At 37.4% G+C, this 11,898-nt stretch overlaps 1 long non-coding RNA gene across 1 annotated transcript in view; it reads right to left on the minus strand.

Annotated features, from left to right (window-relative positions):
• Positions 1-271: 271 nt before the first annotated feature.
• Positions 272-11,898, minus strand: part of LOC144218449 (uncharacterized) — a 27,119-nt gene continuing 15,492 nt past the window's right edge. Inside the window, exon 3 of the long non-coding RNA XR_013331166.1 lies at positions 272-343. This is a non-coding gene — a long non-coding RNA (uncharacterized LOC144218449). The remainder of the gene's footprint in view (positions 344-11,898) is intronic.

An 11,898-nucleotide genomic window follows, 5' to 3' on the forward strand; every position in this document is an offset into this window, starting at 1 on the left:
AGGAAAGAAAGGAAAGAAAGGTCTGAAATTCTCAACCTCTGATTGCATTGGGCTCTCTACAGGGCTATCATTCTTTCTCCAGGGAAAGAGATGGGGGAACAGTGAGAGTGAGGAAGGGTTAGAAATCATTCTCCACACTTTATGACGAGTATCACAAAACAGAATATAATTGCCAAGAACTGTGCCAGGCCCATCAAATATGCACTCCTTCTAATTTAATCTTTAAATAAAGAATATATCTGAATAATTAAGACTAATTAGGTACCTGTGTTCCGTTGGTTTCCTTAGAAGCAGACCCTGAGACAAGGACTCCAGGTGTGAATTCGGGAGGTGATCCCAGGGGCTGGGGAGTGAAACAGCCATATGGGGAAATTTGCCAAGGAAGTCACCCTATCTCTGTTTACTACAGCTTACTACACATAATGATTCAGTTGCATATAATCACCCATGTCATATAATCACTTTTATTTATATCCCCATCTCTCTATATACCATGTAGCTATGTCACATAATTATATCACATATAATCACATTTAACATTAAAAACCCTGTTTTTCTGATATACGCTATTCTAATATAATGTGTTAGAAAAATTTAAAGGGAAAGTGAAGTGGGTGTGTATAAGGTCAAGTATGTAATTAGTAACAGAAGGAAAATAATCTGAATGAGGAAAACTCTAATTTTCAATTTGTAAACTTTCTAGTTATAAATTTATACCCCAGAACCATTAAGATCACTACTATAATAAAGAAAAACCCATAAAATATCAAGTGTCAGTGAGTATGTAGAGAATTTGGAACCCATGTGCACTGTTGGTGGAAATATACAATGGGGTGGCCACTGTGGAAACAGTATGGCCATTCCTCAAGAATTTAAAAATAAAATTATTACATGCTCTAGAAAGCTCACTTCTGCATATATATTCCAAAGAATTGAAAGCAGGATTTGAATGATATATACATCCAGATTCATAGAAGCATTATTCATAGTAGGCAAGTAGATGCATAGATAAACACACACACACACACACACACACACACACACACACACACGAATAGTACCCAGTCTCAACAAGGAAGGAAATCCTGTCACAGGGTACAAAATGGATTTACCCCTAGGACATTACCTTAAGTGAAATAAGCCCATTACAAAAACACAAATATGAAAGATTACACTTAAAGTGTAATCAATTTAAAGTGGTCAAAATAATATAAACAGAAAATATGTTGGTGATTACAGGGGTTAGGGGAAGGGGAAATGTAGTATTGCTCAACAAGTAGAGAGTTTCAGTTAGGCGAGATGAAAAAGTTCTAGAAATCTGTTGCATGATAGTGTAATATACTTGACACTACTGAACTGCACACTTAATGGTGAAGATGACCAAATAAATTTATCAAATTGCATATTTTAAATATGTATAGTTAATTAGATGTCAATTCTATTTCAGTAAGGCTATTTTTAAAAGTTTAAACTATGTTCTTGGCTAGTTTTTTAGAACTGTATGAGGTCTGGTTTTGTACCTTGTCATTGAGGTGCAGCAAGTACTAGCTTTAGGAATCTTCTCAATTCACGGTCTGCAAGACAAGCTACCTCATTCTGGATAGCTCCAATTATCTGAAAAACTTATACAGAGCTGAAATTTGCAAGTAGCTGACAATCACCACCAGTAGGAAGACCTAAGAACAGCACCAGAAGCCTGTCCCATTACAGGATGCTCTGGTCCTACCCAGCTCCACCTCAGAACGCATCTTTAGTTTTGTGGCTTAGTTCTGATAATTCCCCAAATATATCTGGGGCTCAAAATCATAGCTGTCCAAATGTCCAACTAGGAATCATTTGAAAGTTGACCAGAACATTTAAGGTTGCTCAGAAAAGAGATGCACACTCCATATTTCACACGTTCCACCCTACTCCACAATCCTATCAATGAATCCAGAAAGGAGGGTAGGAAAGAGTATGCAGGATTATGTTTATTTTATGCAAACATATTGAGAAATCAATAATCCAAAGAGCTCCTTTGATGTGCAAGATGCATTTTTGCTGAAGTATCAGATCACAGCGTTTTCTGGGCGTTGCTTCTTATTCATTCATTTAGTAAAGCTGTCTCCACCATGAAACATGATGGCCAGCAGGCCATGACTTTGACCCTAAGACCTAAAATTTGCTTTCTATTCTATGTCTTAATAAAATTGATATACTATTTATGTCCTTAGTACAGTGAGTGTTAATTAAAGTACATCAAGTATGCCTGTAGCATAGAGAGTCGTGACACTGAGGCTTTTCTTTCCAGGCAGCAAATTTATTCCTGCCAGCACCACTCAGTTGGGTTCGCACCCAAAGAACTAAGCCCCGAATGTCATGTGGCATAGTTTTTTTATAAATTTTTTACTGCTTTGTCTCCCATATATGGTAACACACAAACGTGTAGCCTAAGTGGTCTCATGTTACAAGGTCACGAGGGATGTTGTCAAGTAAGAGAATAGCAAGGTTGCCTTAAGATTTTTTTTCTTTCCTTAGGGAGCGGACCCTACCACATATCAAAGCCTTTTACTTACAGATGTGAGCTGAGTACAGAACTATTACTATTACACACAACTGAAACATAAATTCACATACCTCCTTTACTCCTCTCTACTAGAGGTTATTGCTTCCAGATCTACAGTGTTCATGATAAGGTGATAACATATGCAATTTAGCATCACATTTTATTTTTATCTTTATTCTGGAATAAAGATTTAACCTCTTGAGGAAGAACCTGAAGTTAAAGTGAAAATAGGAATAGTTTTTCCATATCACCTCCAACTATCACGTGGTTTGGTTCAGGATACTTTTTTTTTTTCATCCCTTCCATTCCCCACATGCAGAGATAAATCAGGATAGAGACTAGGTCTCTTTCATACCAAATACATTTTATTATCTAATCTCAGCGGCTAGGAGATGATTTGTATCAAGACCCAAGAAGTTATTCCAACTGCAAAAGGCTCTGTGCATGCTGAGACGAATTGAAAATGCAATGTCATAGGAGGAAACAATAAAAAGTCGAAATTGAAACCCATAAACTGATCAAAACTAAGTACCCTTAAAAATACCAAGACCCAGTTTCACAGTTTCGTTGGAAATTATGTGTTATCAGGGTGATTTGGTACCTGTTGCTCCATCTCTGTAAGCCTCATTTTCCTCAACCTACCCTTATTTGTGTGAAAATGAAGGGAGGAAATACTTTCCATGGCCCAAGGGCAACTGCTTAATGATGGTAGCTATTACTGGGAAGCAATTTAGGATGGTGGCTTTAATGGTAGGTCAGAAGCTAGGCTGCCCGATTCTAATACAAACCACGACATTTACAAATGGTATAATCCTGGGAAGGCAACTTAATATAGCCTTTCCTTCTTTTCCTCTTTCATAAAGTGGAATAGTGATATTTCCTATTTCCTAAGAGGAAGAAATTAAATAAGGTAGTGTATGGACAGAGCTAAACCGATGCCTGACAGACAAATAAGCATTCACACGATGCCATGTCACTATTACTATTGCCATCATAGCATGATAAATGCATTTTTTCAGGATTAGCCAGCTACAGTGTTCTATACAACAGAATAGTATCCATCAACACAAAAAAGTAAACTACAACCCACAATGTGGAAGAAGCTCACATGCATTATTCTAAGTGAAAGAATCCAGACCCTAAAGGTTGTACACTGAGTAATTCCATTTACACAACAGCAGAAGTCAAATCACAGGAACAGAAAACAGATCAGTGGTTGCCAGGGAACTGGGATGGAGAGAGAGAGAGAGAGAGAGAGAGAGAGTTTTATTACAAAGGAAGAGAACAAAGGATTTGGGGTTGTGGCCGAACTGCTCTGTATTTTCATTGTGATGGTGGACAAGACCAGAATGTCTTGGTAAAAAATTGACATTAGTCCATCTTAAAGGGAGCAAGTTTTACTTTTTGTAAATACATTTAAAAATTCAACTAACATATTAAAAGTTTCCCATTGCCAGTGTACAATAGCTCAATGAGAAATGTCTTTAAAAACAAGGCTTTAGGCTTAAGTTTAAAAAATAACCATATAATAGCATATAAGTATGCGTTCAGAGATTAAAAACTCTTTCTTCTAAAAGTAGTTGCAGTAATTTCGTAAATTCTTGGCAGTTGCATTATTGACACTCTGGACTCTGAATACCAGATAGTAGATCCTCAATACAGCTCCCTTGTTCTCTCCAAGGTCCTACTACTGGGACCAAACTATTGAAACAGAACTTTGAGGATGGGTGGGGGAAGGGGGGAGGGACAGGAAGGGGAGGGCTCTCAGGTTATGGCATCTCATGCACTTAGTGAATTAGCCATTTTTAATATATAAGTTCCTAAATTATTAATGTTTCCCAAAGTGATATTTGATGGCCAAGGTAATATCTTTGTGAAGTATTAAGTGATTTTTATGAAAAAGTAGAATAAGCTGACAGAGAGTAATAATTACACTGTCAAAGAATACAAGATTCCATTTTCTCAAAGCCAGCTATATTGCCTAGTTTCGGTTGCACAGGCTGTCATCAAGATGGTAAGATTTATTTCTCCTCTAATTGAACCATAGCAGCCAGTTTTATGCAAGAGATATCTATAGTGCTCACTTTTTCAGAAGTGTGCAAAATCCATGACATTGCTTATGTAAGCAATTATGTACACAGTTAACACAATGGCTAGCATGCCAGTGGAACAAGAGAAGAAAGCCTTTCCAGAGCCCTCGGATGGTGTTCAGATGTTTTAAAATATAAAACAACTGGTGATTTATTTATTAACTGGAAGATGAAAAGTATTCTCCTTTAATAATACTTTGTTCCAGACTCTAAGCTCAAAGTCACTGCCCACCAGATATGAGTTTGACCTCTTTTGTGCAATTCTTGTGGTTTGCTTTTTCATGCATCAAAAATAGAGGGTGTGCTATTAACCCATTATGGGTGCATTAAGGTCTGTGTGTGGCCTATTCTCATAACCTTGGAAATTTCACACACAAATCATTAGAGAAGTATAATGATCTAGCACTTAGAACCAGAAAGCATAGTCAATAGTTACATCGCTCTTTTGAACTGTTACTTGTATCATTGGAGGACAATCTGCCTGTTCTGTCTTTACGATAACACTGTAAATGCTCATTTTTCTTCAATATCATTTATTAATGGGGCACCTATGTGTCTATCTTGTTTGGGGCTAGAAACTCAATGAATACACAGAAGCATATGGTATGTCTCAGTCCTACGAATGCTCCAGAATAGCACTGGAGAATTAATATCTGTGTTTACGAAAAATTGGAAGACAAAACCCCCACAAAATTCTATAATGTCAAATGCTAGATTGAAAATAATTAGATGTGTCAGTGGGTGGCACAATAGAGCTTAGTTGTTCAGAGTGCAGTTTTCAGCATCAGCTTTCCTAGGTCTGAATCTGAGATTTTTTTTTTACCACTAACTAGTTGTGTGGCTTTGAGTCAGTTAAGTGCCTGCTTTATTTTCTATAAAATGAGGATTGTATTACCTGCCTCATAAGCTGTGTATAAATTAAATCCAAGTCTCCCTGTCAAGTCATCAGCACACTGCCCAGCCTTGCTCTAATCATGGCTAGGGATGACTTCCTTATTGCAAATCCTACCACTTATGGGAGCTTTGTCATTTGACTCTTCATATGTTGAGTTACCCTTCCTTCCAGAACAATACTTCAGTGACTCTAAGTCATTCACATCTATTACTCCTTCACACCATGCTGAGGACTTCAAAATGTGCTGCTTTCTCAGGCTCCCCTCTTTCTGCCTTAAACTCGGGTTCTCTAGAGTCAAATGAGGATTCTCTGTACTTCTCATCAACTTAGTCTCCTTGAGTGGTCTCGTTTCCAATGATAATATAAAGAAAGGGCTTGAGATAGAGTTAGAAGCTTCCTATAGATTTGGTTATAAAAGAAATAAAAAATGGAAATAACTTGAATATTATTAAAGAAGTAATAGTGTACCTTTATTCCAGGGACTATGAACTCAATAAAAATGTATATCTTGAGTAAATGACACTTAAAGGTGTTTGTGAAGGGATGCTTGGGTGGTTCAGTTGATTAAGTGTCTTGACTCTTGACTTTGGCTCAGGTCATGATCTCATGGCTCATGGGATTAAGGGGCTCTGGTCTGACAGCAGGGAGCCTGCTTGAGATTCTCTCTCTCTGCCCCTCCCATACTTGCACGAGTGCTCTCAAAATACACCTTTTCTAAAAAAAGATGTTGTCAACCATTATTTGGTAATAGGATTAGGTTATTCAACATGGACTTCCTTACATCTGTTTCATTTTTCTCATTTGCCAGTATTCATTTTATTTACTTACTTTTTTGAAACTTTCAGTTTAACTACCACCATTGCATGAAAATACTCCTGAGTATCCCAGTCCTCTTCTGGGCCCATTTACAGAAGAATTCTGAAAATAATACAGAGGGTATCCTGTATCCCTCTTCAGTAGTTATCAGCTTAATTTGCCATGGTACATTTGTGAAAGTAATGCCACACACTGAGTGATGAACATTGTTCTTGTAAAAAAAAAAAAAATTGGAGTTCTCTGAATTATTTGTGTGGCACAGAGCCTCCTCGTCTCACCTAGTGCAAAGCTTGTCTCAGATCAGTCACCTATTGAGAATTTCAAATGCTCCCATACCACTTGTGTCATTACCTGAAAGAATGTTTCTCTTGACCTCGGTTAAATATATTTCCATTAACAAGTAGTTGCTATGGGTAAAGCATTTGCTAGTTTCCAAGTCTATCTCCCTTTTACTACTTCCTGTAAAGGGGAAGAACCAAGGTCTGCTCAGTAAGTGCACCTTGCTTTAAGAGACCATCACAGCAAGGGGTGCCTGGGTGGCTCAGTCTGTTAAGCGTCAGACTTTGGCTCAGGTCATTATATCAGGGTTCGTGGGTTTGGGCCCCGCATCAGGCTCTGTGCTGACAGCTAGCTCAGAGCCTGGAGCCTGCTTCAGATTCTGTATCTCCTTCTCTCTCTGACCCTCCCCTGCTCACGCTATTTCTCTCTCTCTCTCTCAGAAATAAATAAAACATTTTAAAAAAAAAGGGGGGGGATAATCGCAGAGAGCTGCTCAGTCATTTCTGCCCCAGTTTTGTCCAGTTCTCCTAGTACAGTATTGGTCACCAGCCTTTTTCAGACTCAAAGGTAACAAAAGTAAGTAAATAGTGAATTGAGGGTATTTGAGGGGTTGGTGAATACACAAGACCTTGTGATTTTAAGCATAGCTTTTGTGAAGCTTTATATACTATAAAGTATGTATATTTAATTAATCCTTTGTTTTATTTGTATATAAATGTTTGAATCAAATTATTAATTCTTCGTTTTGATATTAATATGGAGATTATCCTTGCCTTAGAGCTAAATAGGCTCTGAACCAATGTTTTCCTATGGCCCCTATAAATCAGCTACATAAGCATTTAACAATATTGATCATGCACCTGCTGTGTGAGCAGCCATGCACATGGGCTAGGAGAAGGAATCTTAAGTGTAGAAGCTCCTTGCCCTTGGCACAGAGCTAAGTGCTGACAGTCACTAGACTCTTGTGAGATTTGGTATCTTAGCCTGTTTATTGGGAATTAAAAAATCCTCTGTCTACTTGCTAGAGTATTGATATAAGAATTAAGTGAACTAACAAGTATTGATAATAACATTAATACTAATAACAGCTAACATTTATATAGGACTTACTACATGCCAGGATTTCTTTCAAGTGTATTCTGTGTATTAATTGATTTGATAAAATATTTGAACTGCCAAATATTAGAAAATTCAAAGTGCGGTTGTTACCCTGAGTATGTGAATACATCAAGCAGAAGTTAAGTCCTAGAAAAAGTGGAGGCCGAAAAAACTTGGAGAGACTAGTCAGGCCTCAGTGACTATATTTGGAACACAGAACTGTGAGATCCAGGGTCTACCTCCTCACCAAAGTCACCTGTAACATCATCATCATCGCCTTGTCATTGTTGTCATTAGTGCCATTGGTATCACTGCTGCCACCATCACACTCAACATTTTATATCGCCTACCTCATGTCAGGTACTTCATATGAATTATTTCATTTCATCAGCATGATACTTCTGGGAAGTCGGAATTATTGTTCTCATGTTATGGATGGACAAATACGCTACTTGCACAAAATTATAAAATTACTAAGTGGTAGGACAAAAATTTCCATCAGTACCTGGATGACTTTGAGTCAAAGTGCTTTCCAATGTTTTACATGGCATTTTTTACTTGGGAAAGGTGGTAATTTTCACTACCTAATTGTACCTCCAATAATAAGAGCATCATCCATTCTAACTTCCCTCAAGAAAGCTAAAGGATGCCAAAAATATCAAGGCCTAATGGACACAGGTAGTCTTTTTCTAAAAAGAATGAAATTTATCTTAATAAGGAGTCATTAGCTCTCCAAGAGAGACTTCATAGCATCGATGTTTATACTACCATCATTACAGCCTTGCCTTTATAAAATGCCTCCTCTTCCTTTCCTTCATTTGCCTTTCCCAAACAAGCAAAGATGAGAATAAGATCTAGTCCTTAATTTTCCTGCTACTTCATATTTTCTATCATATTCACATGAACTCCTTGAGGGTAAGGACAGTATTTTCTTTCATATCCTTCTTATCCTCACAACATCCAGCACAAGGCTGAAAATATATCAAACATGTCCACCCATATATTAAATTTTATGAATATTGTGTGTAGAACATGTTTCTCAAAGGCAGACAGGAATTGGAGTCAGAGGATATAAGGTTAATCCTGCTTTTGCTATGTATTATGTGTCCTTATACAAAAATACAGCTCATCAATTTAATTCTTCTCACTTGAACAAATAGGATTATTTTCCACAATGATTTTAAGAGTAAAAACTTTAGACAAATCAGTTTTAACATGGTAGCTAACATGTAACAGGTGCTCAGATAAATATAATTCAAAGATACTGAGTAATATTTAGATAAATATTCCTTCTAGCACAAAGAATGCAAATTTGTATTGGTTGTGGTCTTGTTTGGAACAGACAATAATGATAAATGTCATATTTTCTTCAATTGAGTCCAGCCAATCTTCAGAAATCTTGTCAACATGGAGCTGCATACAACATCTACCAACTAATTGAGTTTGATATGTGGGTCATGATCTTAATATTCTTCTTCGTCTAACTGAAGAAACCAGAAAGTAAAATAGATAAATTCAACACTGAATAAAATTAAAGAAGATTAAAAGAACACTTACTGTATAATAAAAGGAAAGAGGTTGAGAATGGTCTGCCAAGATCAAGGCAAATATAGTGAAATAAAAATGATCCTTTATGAACATGGGAGTAAACAGTACAAAGGGAAACAAAGAAAGCTGTAGAGTGGATCACAGGCCAGATGACAAAGTATTTGTAAACTAAGCCAATGCATGTTTTATAAGCAGAAAGGTAGATTGTTATTGTGCTGTGGTCAAATTTATCTGTCCACAGTGTGGACAATGGGTTGACTTGAGCCTGAATGGTTTATTCAGTTTGCAGCAGAAGTATAGGCGAGAGAGGAATTTAGGCCTCAACTGAGATGATAATGATTCTGGAAATAGAAGAAGTTAGAAAGATTTGAAAAACACTACCAAGGAATAAAAGAGTAGGTATGGTGATTGATTGGCTGGGAGAGATAAGGGATGGGGGTGCGGGTAGAGACAGGAGAGAAAGGGGGAGAGAGAGAGAAACATACAGAGAGAGGGGGACAGAGACTTAATGGCTTTATGAATGGCCGGGCTTGATGACTTTAACTCCAGGAGATAGGATAGAAATTAATGGACAAAGGGAAAGAAACAGACAATAGCTTCTGTTGTAAGGATTTTGAGGTGGAGTGCCATTTGACAGTCAGCTTGGGAAGCCCAATGGTCATGTAGAGTGGTTTGTTTGAAACTTAGAAAGATCTTGGAACCAAATCTATACTACAGGATCTATTATAACATAGACTCTAATTAAAGAGTGTAGATAAAATTATCCAGGATATGGATATGGGGAAAGAAGGCAAAGTGCTGAATATTAAATCTGAAAATACGCTATTTAACCAGAGGTGGTGGAAGAGTCTCACTTGAAAGATTCTTAGAAGAAATACTATGGAATAATGGAGACCAACCACACAAAGAGCTTCCTTATGGAACGAAGAGAAGAAAAACAAAACATTATTTTTTAAAGAAGTCAATGAAAGAATTTAGAAAAGGTTATATATCATTTGGAGGGTTAAAAGATGCAAAGTAACCAACACAATATTAAAGGAAAAGAAAAATGTTGAAAGACTGGCACTGTCAAGACTTACTATAAAGCTGCAGTAATCAGGGCACCTGGGTGGCTCAGTCAGTTAAATGTCTGACTGCTATTTTTGGCTCAGGTCATGACCTCATTGTTTATGAGTTCAAGGCCCTGCATCGGGCTCTGCACTAACTGGGCAAAGCCTGCTTGGGATTTTCTCTTTCTCCCTCTCTCTCTGCCCTTCCTCAGCACGTGTGCACTTCCCCAGCACATGTGCACTCTCTCTCTCAAAATAAATTTTAAAAAGCTGCAGTAATCCAGACAATGTGGCATTAGTGAAAGAACACACAAATGAAACAATACAACACAACTGAGAGCCCAGAAATAGACCCAAATATAGTCAGCTGATCTTTGGCAAAAGGCCAAAGACCACGTGATGGAGCAAGTAAATGAAGTCTTCTCAACAAAATTGTCCTGGAAAGAAACGTATATCTGACATGCAAAAACAAAACAAAACAGTCTGGACACAGACCTTACATGCCTCAGAGAAATTAATTCAAAATGAATCACAGGAAAAATATAAAAATTAATACACTCCTAGAAAATAACAAATAGAAAATGTAGATGCCCTGGGGTATAGAGATAACTTTTTAGGTGCAACACCAAAGGCATGATCCATCGAAGAAATCATTGATAAGCTGAACTTCATGAAAATTAAAAACTCTGCTCCACAAAGGATAGTAAAGAGCATAAGAAGACAAACCACCGACTAGGAGAAGATATTTTGAAAAGGCATCTCTGTGGAAGACTGTTAACCAAAATATACAAAGAACCTTTAAAACTCAACAATAAGAAAACAAAAAACTGATTTAAGAAAACAGGCTAAAGATCTTAACAGACACTTCATCCAAGAAGGTCTACACAAAAATGGCCAAAAAAACTTATGTAAAGTTGCTCCTTGGGGCATAGGTCATCAGGGAAATAAAAATTAAAAGGAGATTTCACAGTGTACCTAATAGAATGTCCAAAACCCAGAACAAGAACAGCAACAACATCACATGGTGAGCAGGCTCGTGGAACAACAGGAAGGGTCATTCATGGTTGGTGGGAATTTAAAATGGTTCAGCCATTTTGGAAGACAGGCTGTTTCTTTTCTTCTTTCTCATTTTAAAAATATTTATTTATTTTGAGACAGAGAGCAAGCAGGGGAGGGTCAGAGTGAGAAGGAAAACTCCAAGCAGGCTCCCCACTGTTGGTGCAGAGCCAGATGTGGGGCTTGATTTCACATACTGGGAAATCATGACCTGAGCAGTTATCAAGAGTTGGACACTTAACTGGCTGCTCCACCCGCATGCCCGAGTCTGGCCATTTCTTATAAAACTAAAGATACTCTTACGCCAATTATGCTCATTGGCATTTTACCCAAAGGAGTGGAAAACTCATGTCGGTACAAAAACCTGCACGTGATTATTTATAGCCGCTTTCCTCATAATTGCCCAAGCTTGAAAGCCATTGAGATGTCCTGTAGGTGAATGAATAAACACATCCAGACTATAAAAAATTCTTCAGCGTTACAAAAAAAAAAAAAAAAAAAAAAAAAAAAAAAAACAAAAAA

The sequence above is a fragment of the Crocuta crocuta genome, unplaced genomic scaffold (genome assembly GCF_008692635.1).
Source record: "Crocuta crocuta isolate KB4526 unplaced genomic scaffold, BGI_CrCroc_1.0 scaffold619, whole genome shotgun sequence".
Lineage (NCBI taxonomy): Eukaryota > Metazoa > Chordata > Mammalia > Carnivora > Hyaenidae > Crocuta > Crocuta crocuta.